This window comes from Schistocerca nitens, chromosome 3 (genome assembly GCF_023898315.1).
Source record: "Schistocerca nitens isolate TAMUIC-IGC-003100 chromosome 3, iqSchNite1.1, whole genome shotgun sequence".
Classification (NCBI taxonomy): domain Eukaryota; kingdom Metazoa; phylum Arthropoda; class Insecta; order Orthoptera; family Acrididae; genus Schistocerca; species Schistocerca nitens.
Window position 1 is genome coordinate 936,048,565 of NC_064616.1, and position 15,338 is coordinate 936,063,902.

Genomic DNA, 15,338 nt, shown 5'->3' on the forward strand with positions numbered 1-15,338 from the left:
GCTCTGTAAGATTACTATATTGCTCACACATTTATTGACTGTGGTTGGTCTGCAACAGCAACTTGTAATAGTTAACTTCATATAACATTCCTGCCATTTATGCCTACAGGTACGATGTTTATAACCTTTCACTAACTTGTCAAACTGTACAGTCTCTTCCGAGCGAGGTGGCGCAGTGGTTAGCACACTGGACTCGCTTTCGGGAGGACGACGGTTCAATCCCGTCTCCAGCCATCCTGATTTAGGTTTTCCGTGATTTCCCTAAATCGTTTCAGGCAAATGCCGGAATGGTTCCTTTGAAAGGGCACGGCCGATTTCCTTCCCCATCCTTCCCTAACCCGAGCTTGCGCTCCGTCTCTAATGACCTCGTTGTCGACGGGACGTTAAACAACACTAACCTGTACAGTCTCTAACGTTTTGTATATCCTCGTTTAGGCTAACCTTGAAAATGGACTGCTACCGAAACTAGAAACACTGTGCAAAATAAAAGACAGATGAAGGTTTCCACCATGGATTTCAACGATTGTTTAGCAGCTGATTTTCCTCAACTATGTGCACGCATAACAAGGATAGCCTGAAAAAGTTGTATTCGGTGGAGGAATAGATCGGACATGAGGCGGTCGACAAACCCACTATCACGCACACCGAGTCACTGATGTGTGTTTTAAGTGTAATTTTGTAATGAACTTGTCATTTTCCTGCAATTAGCGCTTAAGTGATGCAGTGGGTTTTCGTATGACTTGTAGCTTCTTCTGTAAATACATTAATGAAAGATCCGTGTACAGACATGTGTACTTTTGATTATCCATGTTTATGGTTATCCATGCAGCCTCGGATCCACAGTACCCAAATAAACGGCAACATGCAGCATACGGAAATACAGTTATATAACTGAGAGCAAAAGCTGTTTCAGTTCAGTGTATACGTGTAACAAAAAAGAATCATCTTATGGCGAGGTGTCGAGTTTGTGGACGCTGTAATATTTATACTTGTCGTGTGCCGCCATCCACCTGGCAGTCGTATACTGTCCTGCCGGCCCATCTACCCCCATCGACATTCTACATTTATACTCCGCAAGCCACCCAACGGTATGTGACGGAGGGCACTTTACGTGCCACTGTCATTACCTCCCTTTCCTGTTCCAGTCGCGTATGGTTCTCGGGAAGAACGACTACCGGAAAGCCTCCGCGCTGGCGGGGAGGGGGAGCCGGCCGGTGTGGCCGAGCGGTTCTAGGCGCTACAGTCTGGAACCGCGCGACCGCTACGGTAGCAGGTTCGAATGCTACCTCGGGCATTGGTGTGTGTGATGTCCTTAGGTTAGTTACGTTTAAGTAGTTCTAAGTTCTAGGGGACTGATGACCTCAGAAGTTAAGTCCCATAGTGCTCATAGCCATTTGAACCAAGTAGTACTGTTCGAAATGGCTGTTCTGGAGAAAGCAACGACCCAGGAGGCTGTCCCAATAGCCGGTTGCTTGGCAAAGCACTTTGGAGTTCTGAAATTCAAAGGTGTGATCCTCCTTGATGCTATACTCTGCTATCGCTGATTTTTCTGTTTATCCCGGTCGCACATGCCTGATGGGCTCCTCTCGGCGTTTCGAAATATGGTGATGCGTTTGTCCAATGTACTGTTGGCCACGTTAGAAGGCGATGCCGTATATTCGCCGTAGATTCACTTGTAGTCAGTCTTTCGCAGAGCCAAGCCACTCTTTCGTCTACGGCGGTGGTCAGAAGATGGTTTTTGTGTTGGGTTCTTCGAGCGGTCTCACAGCTTTGGTTAACAGCGGCCCCAGGTTCGGAAGGAAAGCAAATCTCTTGTCTTCATCTTCCGATTCCCGGTTTCTAGTATCTTGTCTCTTCTTGGAGGCCCTACTGACATGTACCTATTTTTGTGGAATATTTCCTTCAGGTGTTGTAGTTTGTGTGGAAGACATATTACATTGTTAAGTAAGCGGCAACGCAAGCTAGTCAATTTCTACTGTCCAGTGGAACCGTCTTCAGAAGATTACTTCAGTGAACAGTGGAAATCGGACATAAGGAGTGACTAACTTGTGACTATTATCGTCTAACCGAGGATATAAAATACGACAACTGTTCGAAAAAAGAGACGAGAAATGTAGCGAATGTCAAAGCAAGACTGCAGTAACAGCGCGGTTACATCTATTGGCCATGTTAACCTCAGATAACAGCGTGGAATGGCATCTTAAGCATCATTTACTGGACTACACTGTGATGGATGACCAATGGCGGATTGCAAGTGATTAAACTCACATAGAGGTGCTACGTTTTTCTGTTGTTCACTGCCTAACACTTTCGAACCACCCTTGTTATTATGCACTGAACGAATAAGACCACTACCTCATTCCAATTTTAGCTAGTGCTTCCTCAAATGACAAAAGAGGAAGGATAAAGATTAGGGTATAACGTCCTTTTGGAAGGAACCATCCATGTAGTCAACTGAATGGATTTATTCAAACCAAGGAAAATCTAAATAGGGATGGCTGGATGAGTATAATGGAAGTCCACACAGCAGATTCTAGCACTGCTATATTGCGCCAGCTCACATGGTAACCACACAAGACCAAAACGTGTCAAGATAAAGCGACACAACTAATCAACACATTAGATTACCCAGTAATCAGCTGAAGAGTGTATCAGGTGTTATCTGTGGAACGTGGCATAACTCAGAAAAAGTAGAAAAATATATATTGTTATTATTTGCAGCCAGTCTCCCTCGGTTGCTACATGAATTACATTTATCATGTAGATAAGATTATTCTTATCTAAATGATAAACACGATTAAAGAAAACACCAAATGCTACCATTAAAGCACTTACATGGACTGGGAGGCTGTAATCTGATGAGAGATGGGAGCTGGCGATCCGGAGTCGATCCAAACCCATTCAGTAAGATAACTAAGAAGGCATGATGTAATTCTACCAGCAAACTGAAGCTGATGAGCACTTCAGTAATAGATCCAAGCGATTTCTAGAGCCGTTCAATGTCTCCTTCCCCCTAAACGTCACCCTATCAAAGTCACATATCGATATCCCCTGTCTAGTTCATCCCCTCTGCCCCCCTCAAACCAAGTGAGGTAGAACACTGGACTCACATTTGGGAGAATAACAGCTCAAATATGCATCTGATCGTCCAGATATAGCTTTTCTATGATTTACCTAAGTTGCACCAGGCAAATGGTTCCTTTGAAAGGGAATGGCCAATTTTCTTCCCAGTCTTTGAAACAATCTGAGCTTGTTATCTGTCTCAAACGACCTCATTGTCGACAGGAGGATAACCCATTGTGTGTGTGTATTGTGTATTATACCAGGGACCTAGAAACGACGGAGACGCTTTGTCCCGCCATAGCCCTCAGTTGTTCGCAACTCCACAACAGGCCACAGCAGTCCACTCACCCCATCGCCGCCTCATACCGAACCCAGGGTTATAGTGCACTTCGGCCCCCAGTGGACCCCTGGGGAACGTCTCATACCATCCGAGTGTAACCCCAAATCCAGAATGAGATTTTCACTCTGCAGCGGAGTGTGCGCTGATATGAAACTTCCTGGCAGATTAAAACTGTGTCCCGGACCGAGACTCGAACTCGGGACCTTTGCCTTTCGCGGGCAAGTGCTCTACCACTGAGCAAAGGTCCCGAGTTCGAGTCTCGGTCCGGCACACAGTTTTAATCTGCCAGGAAGTTTCACATCAGCGCACACTCCGCTGCAGAGTGAAAATCTCATTCTGGAAACATCCCCCAGGCCGTGGCTAAGCCATGTCTCCGCAATATCCTTTCTTTCAGGTGTGCTAGTTCTGCAAGGTTCGCAGGAGAGCTTCTGTAAAGTTTGGAAGGTAGGAAGCGAGGTACTGGCAGAAGTAAAGCTGCGAGGACAGGGTGTGAGTCGTGCTTGTGTAGCTCAGTGGTAGAGCACTTGCCCGCGAAAGGCAAAGGTCCCGAGTTCGAGTCTCGGTCCGGCACACAGGAAGTTTCGTAACCTCAAATGTTTGCGTAGTAGAGTAATTATGGTGTATGCGTACGTGGAGACAGTGTTTGCGCAGCTATCATCGACATAGTACAACTGAGGCGCAATAAGGGGAACCAACCCGCATTCGCCGAGGTAGATGGAAAACCGCCTTAAAAACCATCCACAGGGTGAGTGGCACTCCGGACCTCGACACAAATCTGCCGGGCGGATTCGTACCAGGGACCGAAACGCCTTCCCGCTCGGGAAGCAGCACGTTAGAGTGCGCGGCTAGCTGGGTGCACAGGTTAACCCATAGTCATCCTTCCTTTCATTTTTCCCCCTCAAGGGCACACCACAAGGTTGCCCCTCAAGGTCGCTCTCACCCTTCTCTTACTCATCCTCCTCTCTCAGAAGAAGAACTGTGGTGTTGGATCATTCTCTTTTCGAGTCCTGTCATTTTCATTTTGCTTAACTTTCATCAGAAATGCCCTATTCGACGTGGACGTTTTTGAGAACATCGGTGCATTCTTATGGTGGAAAAATTCTGTGGAGCAAGCAGTATCCACATGGGAAGTTCGCTTGAAAGAATTCAGGATTACAATTGCACACTCAAGCACTAATAGTGACAGGTTCCAAAGATGGCAGTAAATAATTTAGCATCATGTGACTGTGCATCTTTTTATTATTTAAACAGTTTACAGAGCACCAGTGCGTCCAGCTGCAGCGAGCTGACTGATGGCATCTCTGGCAAGGGACAAAAATGTTTGTCGGAGGAAAAACAGTTTTCGTAATGAGCTGATAATGGCCAGCAGCTTTGTTATCTTGCAGCCAACACTACAAACAATAGGTACAATACTACCAATAGTTGCAGTGGCTCTGTCAGTACACATCCTACAGGTTTCGACTTGTTCATGACAGCCCACCACTACCTCTCCTCCACTGGCTGTTTTGAACAACTGTCAACTTGCTCACCCCCTCTCATCACCACTCTATCTGCAGGCAGTTTCACAGCGGTTGTGTAGATACGCAGAGTCCAATAGCTTCCAATCGCCTTGAAATCAGTACCAGCCGCGGCAGCCGCCGGCTACTGGGAGCGAGGGAAGACCCTGTGGCTGGGGTCCTGCCATTTATGAGACAATTTTGGATGCCCTACAACAATGTCGTGAGCGAAGCAAGCATGTCTGAGCTGAAAAGAAGAACAACATTTGGAACACTCCTCTTTGTCCCACATAGTCACATGAGCTGGAACGAGGAACTATACATAGGACGGTGGCTACGTGTGTTGCAGATGCCAGTGGAGGGTGCATAATAATGAGTCAAGAGTGCGTTGTGAACCCTGAAGTCACTAGATCATGCTGTGAGCTGGGTGGCACGTGCTGTTGGGGTACATAATAATGAGCTATCCAGGGCCTCCAGTCCATGTATACAACAGGTCATTACGTCACACTGCAAGAATAAAGATGGTGGACTTTTTTTAAGTTACAGTAGATTGTGCTCATTGCAATAGTTATAATAATAATAATAATATCACACACTGGACAAGAAATGTTTTTGGTTATGTAAGACTTATCAAACTATAGACATGGAACTTGCAGCAGGACATTTCTATTTGTCGTAGTGTAGGAATAAAGAAAACGAGAGATTGTCGACGTGTGTGTGTGTGTGTGTGTGTGTGTGTGTGTGTGTGTGTGTGTGAAGTTTTCAATTTTCATGTCAGCAGAAATAAACGAATTCTTGTTGCAATGGCATCAGAACATCTGTTCAATAAAGTAGCTTTCGAAAATCCTCAATATTGCGGATATAAAGTGATATCCAGCAATCACTAGTTCCACTATGCAGTAATTCGATGCTGACTGCAGCCATACTCAGAACAAATATTCTAAATACCTCAGTAGTGTTAGAAAAAATGGGTCAAATGGCTCTGAGCACTATGCGACTAACTTCTGAGGTCATCAGTCGCCTAGAACTTAGAACTAATTAAACCTAACTAACCTAAGGACATCACACACATCCATTCTCGAGGCAGGATTCGAACCTGCGACCGTAGCGGTCACGAGGTTCCAGACTGTAGCGCCTAGAACCGCACGGCCATTCCGGCCGGCGTAGTTCAAAAAAATGATTCAAATGGCTCTGAGCACTATGGGACGTAACATCTATGGTCATCAGTCCCCTAGAACTTAGAACTACTTAAACCTAACTAACTTAAGGACAGCACACAACACCCAGCCATCATGAGGCAGAGAAAATCCCTGACCCCGCTGGGAATCGAACCCGGGAACCCGGCGTGGGAAGCGAGAACGCTGCCGCACGACCACGAGATGCGGGCGCCGGCGTAGTGTTAGACAGTCAATCTATATGCAGTGGTAACTTTTCATAAACAGCAAAGATGTAAGTAATGATTAGAATACATTCATTCTCAAGCATATTATTCAATAATTTAATACATGCAAGGTATGCAATTCACCATGCTGTTCTACACCTACTTATATACTGCGCAAGCCGCCATACGGTATGAGGATGGTACGCTACGCTGTACTAATACTAGTCATTTCCTTTCCGGTTCCACTCGCAGAGAGAGCTGGGGAAAAACGTCTATCTGTATGCCTCTTTAATTTCTTGTATCTTATCTTTGTGGTCCTTATGCAAAATTTATGTTGGTGGCAGTAAAATCATTCTACAGTCAGCTGCAAATGCTGCTTCCCCAAATTTTCTCAGTAGTGTCCACGAAAAGAACGTCATCTTCCCCTCAGGGATTCCCATTCGAGTGCCCAAAGCATCTCCGTAACACTGGCGTCTTGCCTGAACCTACCAGTAAAAAATTTAGCAGTCCGCCTCCGAATTACTTCGATGTCCTCTTTTAATCTGAGCCGGTGTGGATCCCACACACTCGGTCATTACCAAGAATAAGTCACTCTAGCATCCTAAATGAGGTCTCCTTTACAAACGAATCACACTTTCATAAAATTCTTCCAAAAAAATCGAAGTCAACCATTAACCTTTCCTAGCACACTCCTCACAAACTCGTTCCATCTCATACCGCTTTGTAACATTACACCCAGATATGTAGACGACGTGACTGTGTCAAGTTGTGTACGAACATTACGGATTTGTTTTCCTACTCATCCAAAATAACTTACATTTTTCTACATTTAGAGCCAGCTGCCATTCATCACATCAACTAGAAATTTTAGCTAAGTCGTCTTGTATCCTACAACAGCTACTCAACGTCGACGCCTTGCCACATAGGCCTACCACAGCGTCATCAGCAACAAAACGATAGCGGTACTATCAGACTTTCCTGTGGCACTCCCGACGATACCCATGTCTTTGATGAATAGTCGCCATCAACGACAACCTACTGGGTTCTATTAGTCAAGAAGTCGTCCAGCCACTAGCTTATCTCGGAAACTATTCTGGGTTGCGTTGTTTGAGGAAAGAGACCATACAGCGTGGTCATCGATTTCATCGGATTAGGGAAGGATGGGGAAGGAAGTCGGCGGTGAACTTTCAAAAGAATCATCCCGGCATTTGCCTCGAGCGATTTAGGGAAATCACGGAAAACCTAAATCAGGATGGCCTCCCGAATGCGAGTCCAGTGTGCTAACCACTGCTCCACCTCGCTCGTTCGAACCTATTTTGTATGCTCGTACCTTCGTTAACAGCCTGCAGTGTGGCACTGTGTCAAATTCTTTTCGGAAATCTAGAAATATGGAATCTGCCTGTCGGACTCTATCCATACTTCGCAGTACATCATGTGAGAAAAGGGCAGGCAGAGTTTTACACGAGAGATGCTTTCTAAAACTATACTGCTTCGTGGATATAAGCCTCTCGTTCTATAGAAAATTTATTATATTCGATCTCAAAGTATGTTCTAGAATTACGCAGCAAGTCGATGTTAAGGATATTGGTCTGTAATTTTGAGGATCCGTTCTCTTATCCTTTCTATCTACAGTAAGCCACAGCTCTGTTTTCGAGTTGCTTGCGACTTCGCACTGGGCGAGCGATTCGCGATAAATCCAAGCTAAAGAAGCTGCCAAACCCGTAGAATCGTCTTTGCAAAACCGAACTCGGATTCCATCCGAAGCTGGCGACTTATTTGTTTTCAACTCTTTCAGTTGTTTCTCTACGCCTGGGATGCGTATTACTACGTCGTCCACGCGGGACTCGGTGCGATGGTCAAACGCCGGTACGTTTGTACGATTCTCCCATGTGAACGACTTCTTAAAGACGAAATTTAAAACTTCTTCAACTGCCTCACCAGACTGGTCGATGAGTGACTGACTGGAAGCCTTAGGCCCACTTTCCTATTTTACATAGGACCAGAATTTTCTCAGGTTCTAGGCCAGACCTTTTGCTGTGGTGTGGTAGGGCAAAGGAGGTTCTGGTGCGCTTTTGATATCAAACTGGTATGCTAATTAATTAAATTGATCAGACCACCCCTCCCCTTAACCTATTGCTTTGCTAAGCAGTTTATGATCACTCAGGGTTCGTTAATGCCCCCGTGCGGATAATTAGTGCTTCTGAGAAACGCCCCACCCATCCTCCTCGCTCTCCTCCCCCCACCCCTCTGGGAAAAGACAAACATATTCAGTTCTGAGCCAGCCACTTGGCCCCAACCTTCCTCTCCCAACAGAAAAAAAAAAAATGGAGGGAAAATCGCTCAGGCTGTGGAAAGCTGTTGGTGTGGAAGGTGCAAGTATTACCCTATCCAGCAAATATATGTCCTAATTACGTAACTACACAGCTGAAAATGTTTGGAAAATTTTCGTGTGTATGCTCACCTTGACATGCAGGGATCGACAGCTAATGCACAATGCCACCACCATAGGACATCCCACTCCTCTCCTACCCCCCCCTCCCCACTGCCCCCCCCCCCCACACACAAACAGATCGCCCTCTCTATCCCCATCCTACCCAGAAAAAATTGTTGGAAAAAAGACTCAGTCTGTGCTGGAGTGTAAAGATCTCATGACACGAAATTCACATCAATGTCAATAATATAATGATGCATATTCTTTATTTAATCAGTTTGTGAGTGACAGGACTCCCCCACTTGGGTAGAGCTCACATCTGTACCCCCGCCCCCCCTCCCTACCATCACTATCCATGATGTAATAACTGCCAGCAGTAAGGAATGGAATGAAGTGTGGCACATTAGTCACCCGCACGCGTGTCTATCCTCCAGGCGCCGCCACAGAGGTACAACAGCAATCAATATCCTAATTACAGATCACGATAGTAAATACTATAGATCATGTACCGGATGTTGGCGTCTTTTGATCTCGTGACCCTGAACAAAGGATCGGATGACTGCATCCCTTCGATATTTGATACCTGGAGAATTTCCACCAAACCGCCAACCCTCACTCTCAAGTGGCTACTCCCTGTTTGTGCCTGAACCAACATCTACAGAAACATAGATGGAAGTTTTCATCCCTCCTCTGAATACTGTGCTCCTATTGGGTACTGCTGGGGACAAAGGGCGCGCTCGCGCAATTGCGATATAAAAAATGGCGGGCAACAGTCCATTTGCACTACCCTATCAAATTAATTGTTTAACAATTTACAGGGGTCAAATACACTCCTGGAAATGGAAAAAAGAACACATTGACACCGGTGTGTCAGACCCACCATACTTGCTCCGGACACTGCGAGAGGGCTGTACAAGCAATGATCACACGCACGGCACAGCGGACACACCAGGAACCGCGGTGTTGGCCGTCGAATGGCGCTAGCTGCGCAGCATTTGTGCACCGCCGCCGTCAGTGTCAGCCAGTTTGCCGTGGCATACGGAGCTCCATCGCAGTCTTTAACACTGGTAGCATGCCGCGACAGCGTGGACGTGAACCGTATGTGCAGTTGACGGACTTTGAGCGAGGGCGTATAGTGGGCATGCGGGAGGCCGGGTGGACGTACCGCCGAATTGCTCAACACGTGGGGCGTGAGGTCTCCACAGTACATCGATGTTGTCGCCAGTGGTCGGCGGAAGGTGCACGTGCCCGTCGACCTGGGACCTGACCGCAGCGACGCATGGATGCACGCCAAGACCGTAGGATCCTACGCAGTGCCGTAGGGGACCGCACCGCCACTTCCCAGCAAATTAGGGACACTGTTGCTCCTGGGGTATCGGCGAGGACCATTCGCAACCGTCTCCATGAAGCTGGGCTACGGTCCCGCACACCGTTAGGCCGTCTTCCGCTCACGCCCCAACATCGTGCAGCCCGCCTCCAGTGGTGTCGCGACAGGCGTGAATGGAGGGACGAATGGAGACGTGTCGTCTTCAGCGATGAGAGTCGCTTCTGCCTTGGTGCCAATGATGGTCGTATGCGTGTTTGGCGCCGTGCAGGTGAGCGCCACAATCAGGACTGCATACGACCGAGGCACACAGGGCCAACACCCGGCATCATGGTGTGGGGAGCGATCTCCTACACTGGCCGTACACCACTGGTGATCGTCGAGGGGACACTGAATAGTGCACGGTACATCCAAACCGTCATCGAACGCATCGTTCTACCATTCCTAGACCGGCAAGGGAACTTGCTGTTCCAACAGGACAATGCACGTCCGCATGTATCCCGTGCCACCCAACGTGCTCTAGAAGGTGTAAGTCAACTACCCTGGCCAGCAAGATCTCCGGATCTGTCCCCCATTGAGCATGTTTGGGACTGGATGAAGCGTCGTCTCACGCGGTCTGCACGTCCAGCACGAACGCTGGTCCAACTGAGGCGCCAGGTGGAAATGGCATGGCAAGCCGTTCCACAGGACTACATCCAGCATCTCTACGATCGTCTCCATGGGAGAATAGCAGCCTGCATTGCTGCGAAAGGTGGATATACACTGTACTAGTGCCGACATTGTGCATGCTCTGTTGCCTGAGTCTGTGTGCCTGTGGTTCTGTCAGTGTGATCATGTGATGCATCTGACCCCAGGAATGTGTCAATAAAGTTTCCCCTTCCTGGGACAATGAATTCACGGTGTTCTTATTTCAATTTCCAGGAGTGTAGATCGCTTTAAACACTCACCGCCACCTCACGGTGATCCTTCTTTGTAATAAAACAAATTTTCAACGTTTGAGACTCACACACAGAAATTATGCAAATCAAGTAATTAAAATTTCCGTCACAAATGGTTCAAATGGCTCTGAGCACTATGGGACTCAACTTCTGATGTCATTAGTCCCCTAGAACTTAGAACTAGTTAAACCTAATTAACCTAAGGACATCACACACATCCATGCCCGAGGCAGGATTCGAACCTGCCACCGTAGCGGTCTCGCGGTTCAAGACTGCAGCGCCTAGAACCGCACGGCCACCACGGCCGGCTTTCCGTCACAAATAGATCGTAGCGCTATATGTGTCTGATGTCTTGCATGCCCCGAATTTGAGACCTGAAGTACCCTCCTGCACCTCAATATTTCCACAGAGCATATTTGGCGAGAAAAACGTTCCGTTTACACGCACTTGCGATCGTGAAGCGCGCGCCGTCTGCTGTCCACGGAATGTCAGCCACATGGCTTATTACCGCACCACACCTCGGAGAAACAGATGTGCCGCGAGTGTCAACCGTATCGGCAGTTAACCATAATGCATGTATCACAAAGAATCTATGTTTTTTTTTTCCTTTGGTGTGGAAGGTAGAAGTATTGTCTTCTTAAAGTTTGTCAACATTGTGAGTGAGATAGCAAACTTGCGTGGTGAATGTATGTCTTCTAAATATATTTCCTGCATTGCAGTGTAAACAGCATTTCATTCCACCTGACTAATGTATCGGAAACCATACTACTTTAACATTATAGCATGGTTAAGTGCAGAACCGTGTAGTTCAAATGGTTCAAATGGCTCTGAGCACTATGCGACTTAACGTCTGAGGTCATCAGTCGCCTAGAACTTAGAACTAATTAAACCTAACTAACCCAAGGACACCACACACATCCATGCCCGAGACAGGACTCGAACCCGCGACCGTAGCTGTCGCTCGGCTCCAGACTGTAGCACCTAGAACCGCACGGTCACTCCGGCCGGCAGAACCGTGTAGTCTTAGGAGCGTGTATTTATGTTCTACAATCGTTTCTCCCTTTCCAGTACCTTCCTTGGTATGGAATCCAAACACAACAACAATACTATAGATATGATAACACAAGTGATTTACGTAAAATGTTTCAAACTCCTTCCATCTGGAGCTCCATAAACCATGCGTTTCTTCTTCTTCTTAATCGTCTGTTACATCATCTCAACACTCTCAAATGTTTCACTCTCGTATCTACTATACACCAATAAGGAATGGTAAGCTCCTCAGCATGCAAGCATCTAGAAAGATAATGTGTAACTGGACAGGTGACGCAAATAAGATTGGTACAGAACAGTCTTCGCAGAAGGTCAATTACATTATTGGAATGAGAATACCAGTCTATATCACTAGCATCGGTCAGTTGTACAAATTTGGAACATGTGTTATACCCTTTCCGAAAGAAAACTTTAGAAGTGTGTTAATTACATGGAACTCAGCTCGCTCTGTTCCTTCACGAGACGTCGAATGTTACGAATATAGTGCCGTCCTGCTTCTGGTTAGTTCCAAATTAATCTGAGACAGTGCTGTAGGGGGTGCTGGTTAAAGACGATAAGGCAGTTACAAGATGAATAGAGAGATCATCTGAAGTTTTGCTCAGGATCCTTAGCTGATATGTTCAACAAAGGAGTAGATCGTTTAGAAATAGAGATCAGAGTGCTGCCATGTATATTATTCGTTTGTTCGGGTGATAATCATCAACTGTGTTGGTGAGATCTTTCAAACTCCAACTTTATCCTACGAATGCGAGAATATTATGTGACACCCATCCACATAGGGAGAGATGACAAATCGTAACAAAATCTTATCGAATTAATAACGCATTTCGGCTAAGGAACATAGTTTTTGCACCTCTCTGCTTATGGCTATTTCGTATACTAAGAAACAGGGATTGTGTCATGTGATGTAGGCAGTGTAACATTGTTCCCGATATGTCCACATGTATTTGGCACTCGCAGAGTAATCGAGGGAATTGTTTAGCAATAATACAGAAATTGAGACCCATGCTGCGATGTCATTGGCTGATAGCATCACCAGATCGACGAGTTGAAACGTTTTGTTGACATTAAAAGTCGAGAGTGGTGGTGTGGAACTCTAGTAAATGGGTAAAATGCGTTGAAATTACAGAAAACCTGGTGAAAACAAGGAAAACTGCCGGAAAAAAGTAAAATCGATGGAAGTAAGACAAAAATGTGGAGTGAGAGCACCTACATGCTCGCCTTGGTGTATGAAAATCATTTCATTCCTCTATCAGTGGGACTGACAACAGATGAAGAACACTATCGGTGTTCTGTGGGTTGAGTCCTTCAGAATATCCACTTGTGAAGACTTATTGCTCTTTATCTGTTCAAAAATGAAACACTGAGACATCTGCTGCCCCATCACTGTGGAAGATGAGATAAAATGTAGAGGTCATTGCCTTTGGACATTTTTAAGGAAACGCTCCGCAATGCCACAAACTCTTCCAGTTTCCATACTTTACGGTGTCTTCCAAATTTTTGTCATTACGAAACACTGCCTCTGTCTTTTATTTCAACCATCCTGTGTGTTGTGGTAGCAGCTGACCTTACATCATGCAATGTCCAGCTTTCTGTGAGAGCCAATGGATCGACACTTGATAATGTTGGTTTAACACCTGAAACAGACCTCAAAGTCATGGTAGAAAAACAAAATTTATGGTTCTGTTCACAGCTGTATTCATACACTGTTTCAATGTGTTATGGCAAAAAACAATGTATCAAACTGCTTACAAAATAACACAAGAATCCTCTACTGTGACTGATAGTTTATGAGTTATGGTCTCCTTCCAGTACAGAGCACAAAAATTTACACAGGTCCATGGAAGTGACTTCCATCACTGGCCACCTGCTTCAATGGACCGAACATGTATATTTAATGGGGTCACCAAGTATGGTCGATGTCAACATGCAGATGGTATTTGTTTTCGATACATCAGAAGAAAGAGATTCGGTAAAATCTTGTTGAGTTCTCTATCAGCTGACGATAGCGAAGTTATTATTGTTTGTAGTTTCACTCCATTAGATGTTACAAAAATGATGTGGGGAGAGAGAGAGAGAGAGAGAGAGAGACTGTGCTGTCAACGACTCTGACACCATTACACTGTCTTATTTCTAATGTAGTAATCATACAAATACCATGAAGAAGATTAGGACACGTTCCTGGGGGCATTCATAGACAGTCATTCGGTACCCCTGAATTTCTTTGTACAGTTCAGGAGTTTCCTCCTGTACGTTAGTGTGTTATTTTTCTCGTTGTGATAGCTCTCTACCCAGTCAGTGATGAATGGAGGACTAGACTGCCTTCTAACTATTTATTTCTATTTATTTACACTTCAAGTTCCATAGGACCAAATTGAGGAGCAAATCTCTAAGGTCATGGAACATGTCAGTACATGCAATCACAACATAAAAGTAATAACATATAAAAATAAAATGTTTATGAACCCAAAAAAGTCAATCCACAAGTTTCGGTAAACGCAATCAACAATACAACAATAATCAGCTTAATTTTTCAAGGAACTCCTCGACACAATAGGAGGAGTGACCCATGAGGAAATTCTTCAGTTTCGATTTGAAAGCACGAGGATTACTGCTAAGATTTTTGAATTCGAGCGGTAGCTTATTGAAAATGGATGCAGCAGTATACTGCACACCTTTGTGCACAAGAGTTAAGGAAGTCTGATCTAAATGCAGATTTCATTTCTGCCGAGTATTAACTGAGTGAAAGCTGCTTATTCTTGAGAATAAGCCAATATTGTTAACAAGAAATGGCAGTAAGGAATATTGAGAGGCCAGTGTCAAAATACCCAGACCTGTGAACAGGGGACGATAAGAGGTTCGTGGACTTGCACAACTTACTGCCCGAGTCGCCCGTTTCTGAGCCAAAAATATCCTTTTAGAATGGGAAGAATTACCCCAAAATGCAATACCATATGTCATAAGCGAATAAAAATAAGCAAAGTAGACTAATTTTCGTGTCGAACGATCACTCACTTCAGATACCGTTCGAATAGTAAAAATAGCAGCATTAAGTCTTTGAACAAGATCCTGAACGTGGGCTTTCCACGATAGTTTACCATTCTTCTGAAATCCTAGGAGACTGAACTGTTCAGTTTCACTAATCATATGCCCATTCTGTGAAATTAAAACGTCGGGTTTTGTTGCATAATGTGTTAGAAAGTGTAAAAACTGAGTCTTACTGTGATTTAGCGCTAGTTTATTTTCTACAAGCCATGAACTTACATCATGAACCGCACTATTTGAAACTGGGCCAATGTTGCACATAACATCCTT

The 15,338-nt window shown here is 45.4% G+C and overlaps 1 long non-coding RNA gene across 1 annotated transcript in view; it reads left to right on the forward strand.

Moving 5' to 3' along the window:
* LOC126249012 (uncharacterized) overlaps positions 1-15,338 on the forward strand; it is a 193,430-nt gene that overhangs the window by 152,449 nt on the left and 25,643 nt on the right. The gene's annotated exons all lie outside the window — the stretch shown is intronic.